This window comes from Anser cygnoides, chromosome 4 (assembly GCF_040182565.1).
Source record: "Anser cygnoides isolate HZ-2024a breed goose chromosome 4, Taihu_goose_T2T_genome, whole genome shotgun sequence".
In the NCBI taxonomy this organism is placed as follows: Eukaryota; Metazoa; Chordata; class Aves; order Anseriformes; family Anatidae; genus Anser; species Anser cygnoides.
This window is the reverse complement of record NC_089876.1, coordinates 72,824,068-72,845,199: the sequence shown is the minus strand read 5'-3', so window position 1 is coordinate 72,845,199 and position 21,132 is coordinate 72,824,068. Positions and strand designations below refer to the sequence as shown.

Here is a 21,132-nt window from a genome sequence, read left to right as displayed (position 1 = left end):
AGGTAATTAGGACAATCATTTCTGTAAACTTATTTTGTATCCCCAAAAGAGTTGATTGAAAACCAAAGAGGTCATTATGAGTGTCTTCTGATGGGATATTACTGTATCAGTTTCAGGAACAGTATTTTTTTTTGGATGGAATTTGCATTACTGGAAAAAGCATACAATTTATTTAAATGTAATTATTATATATTTTTTTCTTTTCCTAATAAGTAAGCTGTTACCCACTTAGTTCTTTGACAAATTTAAATCTTAAGTATATTGTTTCTCTTCTCATAATATGGAACAGATACTGATTTTTGTCTATTTTTTTTTTAATATTTTTTTTTAGTGCTGAGAGAACGTTTTACATTTTCCTGGATAAACTATTTCTTATACTAAACTTTTGTGGAAGTTTATTTCTATAAGAGAATGTTCATTCCATGTGATTGTGTAGATATACATTTTGTTTTATGTGGTGGGACATTTGAAGTAGAATTTAAAGGCAAATGTATTTTGGAGCTCAAAATTCTGTAATATCACTGTTTGCTTGTGCCTGTTTTAGTAACGAACAGAAACCATTCTCATTAGGAAGGTGTGACCTTGTCTGCTGGAAAGGTTGTATTTCATGTAAGAATAGTCTATTCAGTTTATATTAAAAATAGTGGCCATCTTCTTTGGTAAAAGCTGGAACAATTTTGTTATCAGAAAAGTTCTTATGTATTTAGTGAAGAATGCTATTAGTGAAGTTGTCAGAAATAATATACTCATGCATGATAAAACTGTAACTTTTCAAGTTGCGTGTACAACGGATGAATTGGACAGCAAACAAAATACATGCTCTTTACTTGCAGTAGAGATGATTTATGACAGTTAATTCTGCTTGGCACATGGAAGGGAGCATTAATAGTTTGTCTCCTGAAAAGTGCAATATCTCGCTGCTGCTATGTTTTTTTCATTTTTTTTTTTTGTTGATTGAGATATATTTTGCTGTTGTGCTTGGAAAAAAAGGGGCTTGTTGCTATGACTTAAGGAAAATACTAAAAGTTACTCATCCTCTGTTTTTGAGAAATAGCATACTATGCTAACACGTTCTATATATTTATGATCTCAGATTATCCAGCACTAAAGATCATATTCAGCACCTATCTAGAATATGTGCATGCATTTATGCTGTTTACAGAAGCCATTAGAATAATCCGGTAAGCTTTGATTTAAGATTGCCCAGGTAACCTTAATATGGCCTTGTTGTATCTATGGTTTGTGATACAATCTTTAATTACATGATGACACTGTGTTTTCTTCAGAATCTTGCCTTAGGATATACAGAATAGACAATGTTCACTCAGTGAAGAGTTTTTTCTTTTTTTTTTTTTAAATGTTCCTCATCCTGTGTGAGCTCCATATTATATTTTACACATCCTCTTTATGGTGTTCTGAAATGCAGGTGATTCAGTTCCTTTCTAGCATCATCCTGCTGCTTGTAGTTTTTTTAACCTCTCTACAACATAAAACATACCACGTTTCTTTGAAATCTCGTCATGTTCATTCTCACTGCTGCTGTTCTCTGTTCCACTGTTCTCTGTACTGTTCTCTGCCTTGCACCTTTTTATTCTTGCACCCATCCTTTGTGCCTCTCTCATCCTTGGTTTCCTCATTAAAAAGATTTTTTTTTTTTTTTTTAACACCAGGCTTTCTTGATGTAGACCAAAATTACATGAAACACTTTCATGTAATCATTCTGCTGATAAACTATGAATATGTGAAAATGGATGCATGCTTTTGGAATGTCTCTATTTAATTAATACCACCAACTTTATGCTGTGATGTGTTAGTAGAAAGAATGGCAGTGTTTTTGCTATTGTGTTGACAACGTGAGCAATTTTAAATTTAGAACCTGAAAATGGAGTATGATAATTCATACCTAAATAATAGGATGATTAATATTTTTAGGGGCATCATAATGGCATGTTCAAATACAGTTACCTTTCATAAAAAAAAAAAAAAAAACCCAACATATATTCTGTTAAGATATCTGTATTTGGCAACTGCTAATACAGACTCTTAAAGACTTTGATATAGTTCTATTAATTGTTGTTTATATCTGTGAAACATTTTTTGTGCACTGTAGAATTGTCAACAGGAGTCTTATTTTTTTAAAAAAAAAAGCTACATTTCACCTCTGTATCCAGTGATTATTTGAAAATTATATATGGAAATTTAAAGGCAAAATAAAGACTTTGTATTGACCCTTGAGAAGATCTGAAGCTCATGGGTTTTAATAGTAAAACTGTAATGAATATTATTACAAATTCTAAGAATAATATATTAATTAACGTCATTTTGCCTCTTCAATTGTAGATACCGGTCATTTTCTGATGGTGGTTACTTGAAAGCAGGTTGTCTAATGAATTTTATTTACCTCATATGCTGGTATTTGTCACCTTATGTAGCTATGTTCCTGAAAACTCCTGGAAAAGGTGTTGTTATATGGATACTATTTGCTGCAGTTTAACCTGATGAAATGATGATGAAAGAAATTCAGAGATTTTAATAGGATGACATAATGTGATAATGGCACTTGCATGTTCAAATTAACTACCGCTGTCACGTTTATATGTTTGATCTGCCATATATCAGTATCTCCTATCTACAGACTACTTGTTTATGCATTTTTTTAATACTTTTTTTTGTGTGTGTGAGAAAAAACTTTCTCCAGATGTTGGTATTTTTTTCAAGCGTTTATACCACTGATTTCAGTAGCATGCCAAAATCCAATCTTTTTCAGACTTCCTTTTCTATAAATGAAGAAAAATGCTTTATCAGCTTCTTGAAAATTTTCTTACATCTGCATAAAACTTTTTTCTGTTTAATTCCTTCTGAGAGAACGTGACCTGAATCTGCACAACGACAATCTGTTTCAGTTTGCCTTCCTTATGCTTTAGGTTTGAGATATAGTGTTCTGAAGATGTTTGGTAGACTGGATCATACCTCCAACCAGTGATTATACCGACTGGTCTTGTTTGGCCATCTCCTCACACCGTCCAATCTCCTGTCCTCAAGGTTACTTATTGTTTGTACTTTCCTAATGAGATCATCATGTGGAATTCGTGTTCTGGCTTATAATATTTTTTTGATTCAAACTGGTTTTTCATTCAGTATGTTAGACTCAGAAAATCAAATTATTCTCAAGCAAGCTTCTAAACGATCTTCTGTGACCTGAATTTTCATAGATCTCCTTTTGGATTGAGAAACCCATGTGCTGAACTCTTACTGTCAAGGGAAATTAAATTCATATGAGTATATTGAAGTTTGTTTTATTTTATATCTTTTTGAGCACAGAATCGGCCTGGCAGTTTATTAATTCTTTTCTCACCTCTTCATCAAATCCACTGTGTTGAAGTGCAAGATTTTGACTGTAGGATCTTAAAGAAATGTATGTGCAGAATAAAGAAGCTTTGACATTTTTTGTGGAGGTCCTATGACCTTATTTGTCTCTGCAGTGTATTCTGTCTGACAGCAAACACAGTGGCTAATCCATCAGGTTCATGACCAAATTTTATCCAAACACAAATAACATGTTTTCTCCACAGGAATATCATTGGGTTTAGTTAGCTTTGTAGCTTTAAAAAATGTGAAATTGTAAAATATCAAGAATTATAATACATAATGTTGTGGGAAGCACTGTATAATATAACTTCTGGAATGGCATAAAAATTACAGATTAATAATACTTCCTCACTTTTAAGAGATATTATTCTTACGTTAACATAGTTTTAAAGACATACTCCGTTGTGTACCTATATAGATCCTTGTGGACACTGTCTGATAGTCTTCTCCCTCAAAACTCAACGGAAGAAAAATGAGCAGTTCTGCTGAGAGTGATAGGAAGAGAGACAACACTTCAATTTGCTATCAGTTATAATCCTTTACTGGATGGTTTGATTAAACATTAAACACTAAAAAAAAAAAAGTCAAGGAAATTATTTCCTTAAGTAGGACCTTTCAAAATTAATGTTATTTCAAAACCAATTCATTTTCTTGCCTGATGTTTATAGCTTAAATGCAGATCGACAAATTTGACCCTTTTAGAAAGATTGCTATAATTTAGTGTCATTAACTATTTTCAGCATGATATTAATTAGAATATGCAAGTTAGCTGAGCATTTTAGAGATTAAATTCATTTGACGGGGCTGTATTGATAACAAGTAATACTGATGTAATACCTGTTTCTTAAGGAGAGCCTGTTTATTGTGTAAAGAAATCTTGGTAGGAGTAGCTCTTGATATCTGCAGCTATGTCATAATTTGTGTCAGAGCATTTCAAAAAACTGAATATTGGAAGCCAAGAAAAATCTGTGAGAGGTAATGCTAATGTAGACTTTTTTTTTGGTCACTTCCAAATCTCTACTCTTCCTTGGAAGGAAAAGAGATTTTTACCAACATTTCTTTAAATTACGTGGGTTGGTACTAACCAGCTGCTAGAGTGACCCTCTGAGGATTATAGGCAGAACTTTTGTTTTTTTCAGGACAGGTGACATAGGAAAGTGGTATTTATCTGCTTTTGCCACTTTTCTGTTACACTAAGTGCAGCTTGGTTTCTCCCCATCTCAGTAGAGCTAGATAATTATACCAGCTAGTGATCAGAGGGTGCATTTAGCTGGACTGAAATTAGGTGTCTCCTACTGTGACTCGTCCTGCTCTAGAAGCCAAAAGTATTTTAATTTAGCACTGGCTGTACTTGCATTAATATGGGAGAAGCATGACGAATTCTTACTGTCAAGAGAGTAAAGTTTGACATTTAAATTACGCTTTTTAAGATTCTGAAAAATTGTTAGATATGGTGGCTTAGTAATCACTGGAACTTGGGCTTCATGCAGGTGTCTGAATTCTTTATCCGATCTTTATTAAATCAGTAGGAAAAGTTCCATTACTTAATATGCTGAAAGGTTGCTGAGAAGTGACTGTGTTTGAAGGTTTTTTTTGAACCTCTGCTCTTTCAGAGTACAAACCTCCATAGGTATGCTTGGGCATGTGGGGAAAAATGCTTACAACTGTGCAGTTTAACTTAATCCTGTGAATAGTGAATCTTATTTTAGCCAGTACAAATAGATGCTGTGTATAAATAGTCATTCACAGGGTGTAAGTGGTTTTTGGGATTAGAATTTTACTTTAGTATATTGTTAATACTTAAGGACAACTGATTTGATAGTACTTTAGACCTTTAAAAATGCTTTTGTAGTCAGCAAAGCTCCGACAGGATTTTTGAAGTAAGCTTTATGTAGTTTGCTTTTGTCTTCATTTGCATTTATACACTTCTCAGCAACAGCTCAGCTGTGCCTGGCACTGACACTGTCTTGAGCTGATTTCCATTTCTTAGTATAGAAAATATTAAAGGTTTGACAGAATTGTAAAAGTCATTAATACTAAAACTAACATCTGGCAGTTCTTAGAGCAGAAACATGCATAATTTCTAGTTCTGTCACTGTAATGCACTTTGTTGGAGAGAAAATGCTTTAAAGGGCAACAAAATGGTAGAGATGTACAAGCAAACAGAAGCAATATGGCTAAATGAATGTCATCATAGTGTAGATCATGATTTTCATAGTAGGCACTATTTACATATTAGGGAAAAGTATTTTTCACAAAACACTGAAATTTATAATAATGTCCAATACATCTTCAGAGTTTTTTAAAAATGATGCATTTTGGTAAGTCTATATTGATAAGTGCATTATTATCTTGAAAATTTTCAGTTGTCTGTCAGACCTAGAAACAATAAACTTCATTGTGTCAATTTCAGTATTTTTTTTGACTTAGGTTTTTAAAACGTATATATTCAGACTTAAAAAAAAAAAACCTTGAAAATTATACGAAGAGGAGAGTTTTATATAATTATTTTTTTTTTTAAAGACTTTTTACAGTAACGTGTTGCTTGGATGACATTTTCCATTCTTAGTTTCTGCCCACAACTTAAATATTGTTTTTAAGAAATGACAAAAGACTCTCACCTGGTTTTTAAGTTGTGTAAGAATGAGGTAAATAAGATTACCATTTTAAAGGAATGATATTTTTAATATTTTTTGGATAACTTCAGAAATAGATGAATGTTAGCTCTTCAAAGCTTTTTGGTTGGACAGACTTAACTCTACTAATTGCTTGACTAACTGTATTCTGGGATTCTAACTGTTGCTGTTTTTTAATCAATGGTTATCTAAAGGAAAATGAATGAGAAATTTGTGAGCATGGGTGATAATAAATCAGACATAATCCTGTGCCTTAATTTTTCTTAGGGGAGCTCTGGAGGCTCTCCAGTTTGTTTGTAGGACCACTGCATATTTAACACTTCTTCATTGGTAAATTTTCACATCTGAGGCATCTATAAGCATTCATCTTGGTCCAAGGGCTGGCTTTTTAAGCACTGAAAAGTCCAAGGAGTCAGTTCTTTGGTCAGCAAGTTTCTAAACTGTGGCAAATGTAGAAGGCTTAATTGAAGTAAGTCTTTTCATTTAAAAAAGAAGTTATAAATGTTTGTAGACTCCCAGATTATACCTCTGCTCTACTGAGTTGTGCATCACTGATGACAAGTGTAAGTTGTATTCCTACAGTCTGAAGATGAGGGAGGAGGGAGGGGAAGAAGCACAGTGCATATTTTCACAAGGAATGATTGTCTTGCAGAGGCTTGCAGACGTAAAGCCTGCTGACAGCTCTGGCTGGGTAAATTTGGAGTGTTTCTTGAATATCAGGTACTCCATCAAAATGGAGTACAAATAAGTAACACATATGGAAAAACCTCTTTCTTTTTCATTAATGTTACCTGGCCAATTTTTTTAATTCTCATGTGGAGTATTTAGTAATGTATATTTAACAATCAAAAAATTTACCAGTTTAGGAGATACTAAAGCAAAAGCACAATGACTAAACAAGGCAGGATGCATCTAATGTAATTACATACTTCAAAGTAAGATAACTTTTTACTGTTGTGATTGTAAATCTTTCAAGGTAACATTAATGAAGCCATGCTGTAACTATGATGTGCATTTTTTTTCTTACGAAATAGGTGAATTGCCAGGAGCAGGTGGAGTTAATGGAACACGGAGTTTCAAATATTAAAATACAGTAGCAGCAGACAGACAACTTTCAGGGTCCCACAGTGGGATTTAAACACGCTTTTAGTCAAGCAAATGCTTGTGTTGTCAATGGCAAGAGTATTTTCAGTATATGACTTTTTGACTTTTTTTTTTTGTAGAATCTGAGTCTGAGGGGTAAATATGAGTTAAATTTAAGTTAGAATACATTATGAGAAAGTATAACTATGTAAAGGTCTATTTTTATCACCCATATTCATCCTTACCCATTATGTTCTAAATATATGCTTCTGTCTTGGGTTGGGTCAGTTGACTTTTATCCAATAGGTAAACTCTTGAAAAATATTTTCTTACGTCCTAGTATTTCTTTGAATTGCTATTTGTATTGAGTACGTGTGGCAAAGTTTTGGTAGCAGGGGTTAGGGGCTGCAAGAGTGGCCCCTGTGACCAGGAGCTGCCCTGTGCCAGACATAGCTGGTTCTAGGCAGCACCTCGATGGACCTGCTGTAGGACACATCTCAGCCCACCCACCAATTTGGTGGAGTATTTGTGAAAACATTTACAAAAGGGCATAAAACCTTAGACAGAGGAGGAGGGAACTAAAAGTGATCACCAGCAGAGCGAACAGCAAGGTCAAAGAAGGAGGAGGTAATCCAGATATCAGAGCAGATATTCTCCTAAAACCTGTAGAGGACCCACGCTGGAGCAGATGGTTATTTTGGAAAGACAGCAGCCTGTGAAGTGCCCATATTACAGCAGATTTTTGCTGATGGGAGCTGTGTCCCATGGAAAGCCCGCACTGGGGCAGATTTCCTGAATGACTGCGACCTTCAGGGAGCTCTAGAGCAGAGGAAAACTCTGAGAAGGAGCAACGGAGAGATGCTGCTATGTACTGACAGCAGCCCCTGTCCTCAGCCGTCCCTGAACCTCTTCAGGGGGGTAGAAGAATCTGGAATGAAGGAGTGAAGCTGAGCCTTGCAAAGGGGGCTAGGAAAGGTGTTTTAATATTTGTCTTTTTGTTTCTCACTACCTGAAGCTGCATCAGAGAGGTTCAGGCGGGGTGTTTGGAAAAGGTTCTTCACCGAGAAGCACTGGGACAGGTTCCCCAGGGCAGTGGTCACAGCACCGGGCCTAACGGAGTGCAAGAAGCATTTGGACAACTCTCTCAGACGTGCGGTCTGATATTTGGGTGCTCCTGTGTGGAGCCAAGAGTTAGACTCCTGGGTCCCTTCCAACTGAGGATGTTCTATGGTTCTGTGATCCTATGAATCTATTTGACATTTTGTCTAATTGACAATAATTTAAAGTAATTTTTTTTCCCCAGGTTGAGTATGTTTTGCCCATTATGGTAACTGATTAGTGATCGCACTGTCTTTATCCTATCCCATCCTATTTTCTCCCCGTTGTCCCACTTAGGGGTGGGGAGAATGAGCGAGCAGGTGGGTGGGAGTTTGGCTATTAGCAAAATTTAATGTACAACATTCTAGTAGAAAACAAGATTTAAATCAACAGTGTTACTGCTTTGTTACAGGCAGGCTAAAACTTTCCCTGTCTTGTTTTAATGGTGACAGCAGTGCTGTATGAATATTGTAATGGTAACCATGTGTTGTTATGTGGACATTAATGGGTGATCTCATGGATAATTAAGAAAACTTAGAAATTCCCTGTTAAATTGGAGGAAATAAGCTGCTTCGTGAAATCAGTTTCTCCTTGAGATCTTATAATCCTGCAACACAACTGATAGCTATTAAAGAAATCCAGTTAGTAAGTCTCTGAGATACAACATCAGGCTGAAATTTTCGAGGTTGCTTAAGGGAACTAGGTGCCCATGGAAATATGATTCTCTTCTGTTACTTTTGAAATCCCATTGCTACTGATCCTATTTTTTTTCTTTTTCCCTGCTGATCACACTTTGACCAAATCCCTCATGAAAATTAGAAATAAACAAATTTCTTTTGTGTTAATATTAAGTGATTCTAGTATCTAAAGCTTTCCTATATTTGAAGAGATCCACCAAGGAAGGAAGAGGTATCTCAGCTTTAAGCTAGGTGTTATTAATGATATTTCTCATACTTAAGCCAAAATAAAGGTTTTGCATATGCATATTTCCTTGTAATGGATGTCCTTTTCTGTGGTAAAACAACAACACTGCTGTTAAATACCTTTCTATGCGTCCCTGGGGTTATTTATATTAAACAGAAGCAAGCATTTATATATTTGTGGAACACTTTAGTTCAGTGTTTTGTTGAAGTATTTCTTTATGTTCTTGGGGAGGAATTAAAGGTATTCTGGATTACCTGTAAATCAATTCGTGATCAGTTCTGTTCGGGGTTCCTGTTTCTTTATTAAAATATGGATGATATTGCTTTCAAATACATGTCAAGTTGTTAAGAATTTACTTCAATAACCCATATAGAGACATTCAAGTTTTTTAGGTTAAAGACTGTAAATATATAAAGCATTCTTCTGTTTATACAAAAATAAAAATATTGTATTATAATTGATGGTTGGACTGGTTCAATGTTCTCATACATCCAAAATGCACAGTAACACTTTCTGGAAGAAAGAAACCATCCCAGTGATAGCACTGTTATTTTTGCCTAATTTGTTTTTCCACTGCTGATTATGATTCTATTTTTAGTTTTATTTTGAATCATTAAAATCTTGTAAGCAATACTTGCAGTTCTGTCATGTTTTGCTGTCTTACAGAATAAAAACAGTTTCTGAACTCTCACTAAATCTATAACTGATAGCAAACATGCTTAAGTAGTCCTAATTTTTTGTCTGATACATGTTCCCACCCATTCTAGTCTAGAAAATTTTGATGCTAACAATATAAACTAATCTAAGTGTTATGTTTCATCTGAATGCTTCAATAAGACATGTTATTGTAAGTATATCAGTTTAATGAAAGGGTTAAAATATAAGAATGGTGTTTAAAAGCCATCAAACATTAACTTGTAAGTATATGTTTTTATGGCAGAGATGGTCAGAACAAAATATTCTTGCCTACTGCAGTGAATAACCTGCATAAATCAGTTTTCTGTACTTTAAAAAAAAAAGTATTGTAATATAAGCAGAGCTTACTAGACAAAGTAAAATCTTAGTAAAAATGCATAGTCCTAAAGAATAACATGCTGTTCTTTTCAAATTATAGGGAAATATTGTTGATATATAAGGATTTTATTATACTCAATATCTTCTAATTTATAACATTGTGTTTCATCATCTACTGAAATATCCTACCATACTGAAGAATTTTCTAATTCTGTCATCTTCCATAGCTTGTATGTACCATAAATGTACCATTATTTTTTTTTCCCTGAGAATGCTGAGGTCATGTTGTAAAACACATTGATATATTAGACACAGTTATTCAGACTTTGCTGTCTGTAAAATTAGTAAACTTGTGAAATTCCAAAGAAGAAAAATGTTTTGTTTTTTCACTTGCACCTTCTAAGTTAATTCTCTTACCTCAAAGACTGGACACTATTTCACATCCTGGGACTGGGTAGCTTTAGTTGTCAATTAAAGTATTGCTCTCTCTTCATTGCCATAGTAGTAATGTACAAACAGTAGTAATTGGTTTTCCTTCAAATTAAAGGAAAGGTAAATGATTATACAATAAATATTACTATTTATGAAATACTGTCTCATAAGTATGAGAACCTAATGGATCTTAAGGTTTGCAGATGGAGTGGAAAAGCTGCATGTGCATTATTAACCTGAGTCTGTGTAACTTAGAGTTAAAATGTTTCAGCTCCCACCTATGTTAAGTATTTTAAATAACAGGTGCATTATGACTATAAAGGAACTGCTCTCAGTTGCAATATGATTCAGATATCTTCAAAATATATTTTCTCTTGAATTGCTGTAAATCACTCTGAATGCTAGTTGTAAACTCTGTCATTTTTTAACAGATGTAAGTGGAAATTGAGCTAGGCTGGCAGGAATGCATATGTACATCTCATGTCATTCTTTTGCTGCTATTCAAATTCAGAACAGTTGTGATACAGTCAAGCTAAAGAAAAAACAGCTCTGCACCGATATTTGGTTAAATATTTTTTGCATAAAAAAATGCTGGCGTGTACAGTTGCAGTTTGTATAGAATTTGTTGAATACTTCTGATTTGGATTTTTTTAATTATATCAGGTACATCATTTTAAGGACAACATTTTTCATTTTATTATTACAGATCAACTCAAAAGTTGATTTTCTATTCTCTTTAGCCATTTGATCTCTGTACAAGGCTTGCTTGATCTAAAGCTGTTCGATTTTAATAAATTCCTGGATTTGAGTATATAGGACAGATATCATTTTTTGAAACGCAGAATATATGTTAACTCAGGCTAATGTAAATTTATGTTGCAGTAGCATAAAGAAGTTTTGCAGATGCAAAATCTTTTCGGTTCTGTAAGATAGAAAGTATGCACTATGAATTAGACAATCAACTCTTAATTACAGTTCACAAAAACCACTAACATCATGTTCTAATAACAGTCCTTCCTGGTATTGAGCATATAATGCCATAGCAATTTAGTAAAATGCTGAATTTGAAATAAGTTCCATACCTAAAATTTTAAACAAGCAGCATTTTCTTTACAGTTTGCTTAAATATGATTTATTGTGCTTTTTGTATGAGAGGAAGCACTGTGGTTATGCTATCACTTCTGTAGACTCAACTAGTTAGGATACTACCAACACCAAGCTCTGCATGTGCCCATAACTTGTCAGCATGCAAGACAGACAGTAGTTGTTAAATGTGGAATAATTTTGGATTAAATTATTTGAACTGCACTGCAAAATTTTTTTCATGAAACCTCATGAAACACTTTGTTATTTTATATATTATTGGGTAGTATGGAGGTGTTTAGAAAAAACATCTTATGTTCAAGTATAGAGATTTAGTTTTAATTTATTTATTTTATTTATATGACAACAAAACAAGCGGTGCTCTTCTGGAGGATTACCATATTAACTACAACATCTGACCTTGTTTTCTTCAAACAAAACAGATCCATGCAAGCTATATGTAGTCTTTAATGTAAACAAATCTTGCATAAGCAAAAATTTCCAATTTATTGTCTCAGTTCACATAAGATCATGTAGTATATTTCTGTTTGTACTATGAAGCATGATACCTCATCTGAGTACTTTGAACTATGGAGCAAAGGTAAAGAAGCTAAAGGACTTTTCATTAAATCTTACTTTTGCTGCAAAGTGTTTGAATAACGGAGTCAAATCACAAAACAGAACACTTTAGTAAGTCATTACTCCATATACAGCCCCATCCCAACCCTCACAGTGACTGGTTAGTAGCTCATTTATCTGTGTCTTAAAATGAGATAGACATAAGCATTCACTTTTAATTTAACTTCAACTTGATACATACATCAAGCAATTGTTGCTTTCCATAAATATGTAGATAGTTATATGACATGAGTTATATATATTTTTTTCAGGGTTTTCAAGGACCTGGATAATATGAAATGAAAAGTCAGTTTTGGAAGAAAGAAAACATAATACAGAAGGGAAATTAATTTTTGTGTGCTCCATTTCTTTCAGAATATCAAGTAAGTCATATGTGTTTTTCTTTCTTCATTCAGAAGTATTATAATAATCTGAATAGTAAAACAGTAAGATAACTGTCAAGAAATAATAATTGTAGTGTTCCATAACTGTTTTTAATGTCTTTGTATGTTTTTGCATTGTTTAGTCTAGCTGTTGATGTTGAGATCTGTATGAAAGTCCATCAGATATAGAAGTACTTATGGATCCAAATGTCTGTGTTTATGTGTATACTTGAAAGTTCTCACATAAATAACCAGTTTGAATCTTGCTTTATTTCACATGCAATGCATGGAGAATTTCACAAACCTTTCAGTGGTTATAGACGTAATTCAGGTAATGATAGTACATAGGTGTGTGCTCTGAAGGCATGGTGACAGAAATAAGTGCAATCTTTTTTGAGCGTGTAAACCAGTGTAAAACGTACAGTGTATACACTTACAATGGGTATTGTCTCATATTAAAAGGAGGTTTGCACTGAACCATACATAGGTCAGGTGCTGGACTTCATACGATATTTAAAAGTCGTTTACATATATCTATATCTATATATATATATAAGCTAATTTACATCTTTCAGTCATTTTCATGACTCTGTGACCAAATGTAAAAAATTATTTATTAAAATTATCATGAAATACCCAGCAAATGCAAGCTGGCAATACACATATAATGTAGTACAGTTTTGAACAAATCTTTGCTTCTCATTTCTCTTTCCCTGTTATTTCTCCAAAGGCCTATTTTTCTCCCATCTGTATTCATCTTCATTAGCATAAGATAGCTGCCCCAGTTTTTGGGACAAAACCTGATTTTGTTTCTATCAATTAGATTATCTTTCTGTTTTTTTCTTCTTACTCACTAATAATGTAATGTATTCTGAAATTATAGCTGAATAAGCATGTCTGGCTTTTCTTAAACACTTTTAGAAAGTTTCTGTTCAGAAAGTTACTGGTTGGGTTTATCAAGGCAGTTTTTTATTTTTCACACTTTATAGTCAGCTAAAATTTACTGTATTCTTTTTACTTTGTTTTTTCTTTTAAAATTCCAAAATAATCCATGTTCTATTTATATTATATAGACCCATGTGATAGTTGTGTGGGAACCAGGCTTTGAATAGCTTGTAGCTCCTAAGCTTTAGCAGCTTTAAAGGTTTCATCCCCTCTACTTTATACTTCAGAAACATTTCTTTTCTGAAAATAATATTCATGGGGGGGGAAAAAAAGGCAGGATTGAATAAAATGAAACAGCCTAAAAACAAGGGTGCGTACCTATTTTTTTTTTTTAATTTATTTTTTTCAGTGATGGTGAGCACAACTAAATTTGATGTTTGCATTGGTAACTGGAGAGTGATTCCATGGAGGAATATTAGTTCAAGTGTTTTGAATAAGATTTGAAAAGTCATGTGGTTTAGGGATATAGTGGCCTTTAGTGGGACTTATCTAAACACAGTAATTTCAGCTGCCTGGGGACTGTGTTCCATACAAAGGATTATTCTCATGTGCCAAGGCCAACTAGCATGGCACAACTCATGCCCACACATGAGCTAAATTCTTTTCCCCTAAAATGTATTTACAATTAATTTACAATTCTTTCCCTCCTTATTTTTTACGTCTACTAGTCGGTTTGTGGTATTTAAGTATCAAAGTATAAAAAATTATTTTGCAATTTATGCAAATTTTATATGATATGCACTATGTATAGAAATAGCAATGATGAAAATTGCAAATAGAAGGCATAATATTTCAAAGGTAGCCATGGCTTTGAAAATATACCTGTAGCTATACCACTAATGCACAGGCTGATGGAATAAACATTTTGCATATCATCAGCTAGTCATATGGCTATCTGTTTGTGGGCATCTATACAAAATATTCTGTATAAACAAGTGGTGTCAATGCTTGCCCTTAATATGCAGTTCAAAATCACTCCTATGTGACCAGAAAGATTCAAGCTGGTAGCTGCCACAGTTTCTAAATTACATTCATAAAGAAAAAGAGTACTGTACTGATGTAAGCACTTTCTGGTTTTGTAGTTCCTGAATGTGCTGTAGGCTATCATTGGAATATTTTTTTTCACTTGTGCTTCACTGGAGTTTTGTAAATGTGAAATCAATCACACCAACTCCTGGCACGTATAATGAACCACACACAGCTCTCAAGTCCTTGAACAAAACATCAGGAATGAAAAAGATCCCATTTTGTCAAACTGCTCTTCGATTTGCTCAAGACTGCAGGCTAGTATATACACTAGGTTTGCAATTAATCCGAATACTGGCATTCAGGGCACATAACCTAATATAAGTAAGACTGATATTCTAGGATGCCAGTAATTAATCTTGTAATTGAAATTACAGTAAACATGAAGTTAATTTGAAAGGAAAATAAGAATTAGAGAAAAAATATATATTGGATTCTGGCCACAGGGATGAAAATATGGTTCTCAACAACATTATTTTTGGTTTTTAGGAAATCTGAACACGTTATCTATCCAAACTAATTTATAATAGTATGTTTGGTTTACTTCGTTTATAGTATTCCTGGCTAATGAAGAAGCAATATAAATGGCATCTGTGGTTGTTGCGTTTCTTCTTTTTTGGTATTTAGGGGTAGTATTAAATAAGGCTGTTTCTCCAAAATACAGCGCCTATAGTTATCTATAAACATAAAATACTAAAGATGCATTCTTTCCATGATTTTATTTAGGTCAATACATGAGTAATAAATTCTATTTTCACTTTGCTGGAAAGTTTGTGTCTCACACCAGTTTATTAGTGGTATGTGAATGAAAGGGCAAGTGGTAGAATGCATCTTGAAGAGGCACATTCATGTAAGCATGCTCCTTTGATGTTGGCACATGATCATGTAAAGTCAAAGGTACTTGATGGCACATCAATTCTTTTTGGTCATCAGATGTGACCAATCACTTTGAACAGACTTCTTGATGCCCTCTGTAGCTTTTTTTTTTTTGCATTTGCTTCTCTTTGTTTTGTCCTCATGTCATGCCAGTCATTTGCAACTGGTTTCATTGAAGCTTGCTTTTCACAATTCTTGACATACATAGAAGTAATGTTTTTGTGGGCCAGTTGCCCAAGCCACCTAGATAAATGACATGTATCCTCCTAATATTTTATCTGCCACTCATTAATGTCCTGTGCTGGAAACAGAGAAATATGCAGAGATACCTTCTGAATGACACTGCAATGTCATCCTCAGAGTAATATGATATTAAAAAAATATTAAAATTAACAATAAAATTAAAACAGTATTAAAAACCGCATTCTTCCCTGATTTGGTGTCATTTTTGTGACTGCACCTGGACTCTGGCATCCCTTTCTGGTCTACCCCAGACAGGAAAGATACTGATGGGTGTGGAGTGGGCCCAGCCCAGGGCACATGAGGGAGTGAGGGGCCGGGGCACACGGCATACAAGGGCAGGCTGAGGGAACTCCTTTGGTCAGCACGAAGGAGAGAAGGCTCAGGGGTGGACCTGACAGCTGCCTGCAGCTGCCTGCTGGGAGGGAGTAGAGAAGATGAAGCCTGCGTCTTCTCTGAGGGGCTCTGTGGCAGAAACTATTTCTAGAGCTGTCAACTGGAATTTAGACTATATTTCAGGATTTCTAACCTGTGCCACTAATTTACCATTATAAACTGTATAATATTATCATGCTTTGTATTACTTGCCTGTCAAATGGGCATCTTCTGTTTTCTTTACCTCATTTTGGAGTAATCTTAGTTTTAGTTGTTTTACTATGAAGTTCTTTGTGATTCACAAAAGAAAATGTCTCGGCAGCATTGTAAAAGGCTGCGGAGGTATATATCAATCACATCAAAAATGACCACGATGAGACAATTCTTCTGTACCCTGGTATTGTTCAGGACAATTTATTGTGCTAATCTTAAATGATTTTGAATTAAGGAAGTACGCAAGTTCTGCTGTACGTATAGTTTGCAATAAGAGCAGTAGCTTTTTTTTTTAAGAGGAAGTTCTTTTTGGGAAAATATGTAAGGTAAAGTATTATGAATAAGCTATTCTCCAGCAGAAAGATTCAGAAAATTTAACTTGTTTAGAATTCATCTCTTAAAAAAGAAAAATAGTTTTTTTTCTGTGTGTTATATAGCACGATACATAAATGAGATGACAGAATCACAAAATGGTTTGTGTTGGAAGGGACCCTTAAGGATCATCCAGTTCCAACCCCGTGCCATGAGCAGGGACACCTCCCACTAGACCACTTTGCCCAAAGCCCCGTCCAACCTGCCCTTAAACAATTCCATTGATGGGGCATCCACAGCTTCTCTGGGCCACCTGTTGGACTGCCTCACCACCCTCAGAGTAAAGAATTTCTTCCTAATATCTAATCTAAATCTCCCTCTTTTAGCTTAAAACCATTCCTCTTGTTCTATCACTCCACTCCCTGACAAAGAGTCCCTCCCCAGCTTTCCTGGAGACCCCCTTTAGGTACTGCAAGGCTGCTATCAGGTCTCCCTGGAGCCTTCTCTTCTCCAGGCTGAACAACCCCAACTCCCTCAGCCTTTCTTCACAGGAGAGGTGCTCCAGCCTTCTGATCATCCTCTTGGCCCTTCTCTGGAATCGCTCTAATAGCTATAATAGACATAAATTGTTATTTTTTTTAACTTTATTTAAGAAAAGAAAAAAAAGGACTAGATTTTTGTTTTTCCATTAACCATTCACTCTAAGCAGAACTGGCATGCGGACAGCATCTTTGGACTCAGTGATTGAAACTAAGACATTTCAGGTTCAGTTAAAAGTAAATGTATATGTGGATTACTTCTTACTCCTGAAGCAAACTTGCTCTCTCTGCATATGTTTATCATCACCTGTCGTGTTATTTGTCTCCTACCACATATTGCATTGAAATGAGATATTTTTTTCCTCTTTGTCTTTGGAAAGAACTGTTCTGGAAGCAAGAATATGAGGACAATTCTTTGGGAAAGAAACATAAACCCAGTTTTTTTGTACTGAAGTCATGTTTAGTTAACTTGCATAAATAGTTGGCTTTGACTAAGTCATTTGCACAGACAAAGATTTTCACTGTAAAATGTTTGAAAGCATTTCTGTTGTGGACATTACTGATTCAACTAAAACCAGGATGTGGCTCTGCTTTGCCTTCACATAAATAATTCTGTAAGAGTTCTTAATAATATATTTTTTATTTTTTTATTATTATTTTTTTTGCCTGCTCACTTGTTTCATGGTAGGTGGAGGCACGAAGTGGGTGTGGATATCAGGGCAAGAATATTAACATATGAACGTTTTTTTACTCTGTTATACTCTGTGTCTCCGATTCTATGAGAATGAAGGGAAACTCCAGTATGAAGCATATTAAGTTTAGGAAAGTGTGCACTTGTTTCAAAAATTACTAGCTGGGCTGTCTCCACCTGCAAGTGTGGGCCTGGTGCTGCTCACGTTTCTGCCACAGAGCCCCTCAGAGAAGACGCAGGCTTCATCTTCTCTACTCCCTCCCAGCAGGCAGCTGCAGGCAGCTGTCAGGTCCACCCCTGAGCCTTCTCTCCTTCGTGCTGACCAAAGGAGGTCCCTCAGCCTGCCCTTGTATGCCGTGTGCCCCGGCCCCTCACTCCCTCATGTGCCCTGGGCTGGGCCCACTCCACACCCATCAGTATCTTTCCGGTCTGGGGGAGACCAGAGGGGGATCCCGGAGTCCAGGTGCAGTCGCAAAAATGACACCAAATCAGAGAGGAAAGTGGTTTTACTGGTTGTTGTTTATTATTATTGTTGTTGCAATGTATTTATTTATTTATTATGATTATTCTATCATTTTATTGCCCCGTCCTGGGAAGAACTGGAAACCAAGCATCTTGAAGGGTCTTTACGCTGCACTCCTGCGCTGCTTCCTGGCAGGCCTGAAGGCTTCTGCTTCTGCAGAGGAACAGCTCTCTGCGTGCCCGTTTCGAGGGATCTGCTGCTGTTCTCTGTGCACCGCCATGCAGGGCGCGGGTTCGTCTTCAAGCACCTCTTGGCAGCCTTCTCGTCCTGAGACCGAGACACCCCACGCCAGGCGTGGCCTTCGGAGGGCTTCTCCTGTCGCCCGGTGCAGCAGCTCAGAGGAAGCCGAGTGTACTCTTGCCCAGCGCTCGGGACTCCGTGCAGAAGGGGCGACACCTCTCTGGGAGAGGTGGGGAGGGGGGACGGGGAGACGGGGACAGGGGGTGGGAGAAGAGGCCATCGTGCAGGCAGTCCTGCATGATGGTTAAGCGATGGCCTCTTCCCCCTATGTGTGGAGGCGGAGGCAGGGCCGGGAGTACGGAGCGGTCCGGGCGGTCTGCGATGACGATGTTGTTGTCTCGCTGGTGGGAGCCCTGGCACGATGACGTTGTGCCACATCAGATGGGTTGGAGGTGGATCCACCTCCATCGGCTCTTCGTCATCTGCAGGTGGATCCACCTCCATGGGCTCCACACCAACCGCCACGGCCGCTCCATCTCTGCTGGCGCTCCTCCGCCTGCACTTCTTGGGTGCGGTGACCCAATTAACTTTGGTCCCACGAAAGGGTGGGCAGCTTTCAATCAGCGCTCTCTTAACACCAACCATGGTTGGATGTTGCTAGAGATCCTAGGATTCCAGCTAGTGGTGTGCCAGGCACAGGGGCTTTTATAGGCCCCAGAACAAAGGGGGGCGGGCAGATGCCCTGTGACATCGGGAGAGTTCTGTGATGGCCGCCATGATGGCGCGCCACGCCCCAGGCCCAACATGGCCGTGTTGGGAGGGGGCTTCTGGGACCTGGTGACATCAGGAAGCCTCTGTAATGGCGCGCCACGCCCCAGGCCCAACATGGCCGTGTTGGGAGGGGGCTTCTGCGGCCTGAAAGAGGCCCTCGTGTGGAAGGAGGATGGTCAGGGGGGCTGGGGGCCCCTTTCCTGGGGGTGTCTCTCCCGGGCCATTTTGCTTCCCAGAGAGACAGGCTGCCCCTTGGGCACTGTGACTGCCCTCTGCCTCCCCTCGTGTGCCCTGGCCTCCAGCCCCCTCCTCAACCCATGCCTAGCATCCCTGTGCCACAAGATGTTGGCAACTATGTTTTGGGAGGGGCAGCAGTCCTCCATTACCCCCAACCTGTTACCGCCACGTAACAGGTTGTACAGTGCAGCATAAAGTCCCTTCAAGATGCTTGGTTTCCAGCTCTTCCCAGGACGGGGCAATAAAATGATAGAATAATCAAATAAATACATTGCAACAACAACAACAACAATAATAAACAACAACCAGTAAAACCACTTTCTTCTCTGATTTGATGTCATTTTTGCGACTGCACCTGGACTCCGGGATCCCCCTCTGGTCTCCCCCAGACAGGAAAGATACTGATGGGTGTGGAGTGGGCCCAGCCCAGGGCACATGAGGGAGTGGGGGGCCGGGGCACACGGCATACAAGGGCAGGCTGAGGGACCTCCTTTGGTCAGCACGAAGGAGAGAAGGCTCAGGGGTGGACCTGACAGCTGCCTGCAGCTGCCTGCTGGGAGGGAGTAGAGAAGATGAAGCCTGCGTCTTCTCTGAGGGGCTCTGTGGCAGAAACTATTTCTAGAGCTGTCAACTGGAATTTAGACTATATTTCAGGATTTCTAACCTGTGCCACTAATTTACCATTATAAACTATATAATATTATCATGCTTTGTATTACTTGCCTGTCAAATGGGCATCTTCTGTTTTCTTTACCTCATTTTGGAGTAATCTTAGTTTTAGTTGTTTTACTATGAAGTTCTTTGTGATTCACAAAAGAAAATGTCTCGGCAGCATTGTAAAAGGCTGCGGAGGTATATATCAATCACATCAAAAATGACCACGATGAGACAATTCTTCTGTACCCTGGTATTGTTCAGGACAATTTATTGTGCTAATCTTAAATGATTTTGAATTAAGGAAGTACGCAAGTTCTGCTGTACGTATAGTTTGCAATAAGAGCAGTAACTTTTTTTTTTTTTTTAAGAGGAAGTTCTTTTTGGGAAAATATGTAAGGTAAAGTATTATGAATAAGCTATTCTCCAGCAGAAAGATTCAGAAAATTTAACTTGTTTAGAATTCATCTCTTAAAAAAGAAAAATAGTTTTTTTCTGTGTGTTATATAGCACGATACATAAATGAGATGACAGAATCGCAAAATGGTTTGTGTTGGAAGGGACCCTTAAGGATCATCCAGTTCCAACCCCGTGCCATGAGCAGGGACACCTCCCACAAGACCACTTTGCCCAAAGCCCCGTCCAACCTGCCCTTAAACAATTCCATTGATGGGGCATCCACAGCTTCTCTGGGCCACCTGTTGGACTGCCTCACCACCCTCAGAGTAAAGAATTTCTTCCTAATATCTACTCTAAATCTCCCCTCTTTTAGCTTAAAACCATTCCTCTTGTTCTATCACTCCACTCCCTGACAAAGAGTCCCTCCCCGGCTTTCCTGGAGACCCCCTTTAGGTACTGCAAGGCTGCTATCAGGTCTCCCTGGAGCCTTCTCTTCTCCAGGCTGAACAAC

The 21,132-nt window shown here is 37.1% G+C and overlaps 1 long non-coding RNA gene across 1 annotated transcript in view; it reads left to right on the top strand.

The window, feature by feature from the left end:
- LOC106048945 (uncharacterized) overlaps positions 1-19,329 on the top strand; it is an 81,144-nt gene extending 61,815 nt beyond the window's left edge. Inside the window, exons 5-6 of the long non-coding RNA XR_010831280.1 lie at positions 12,530-12,640; positions 18,455-19,329. This is a non-coding gene — a long non-coding RNA (uncharacterized lncRNA). The remainder of the gene's footprint in view (positions 1-12,529; positions 12,641-18,454) is intronic.
- Positions 19,330-21,132: the final 1,803 nt, after the last annotated feature.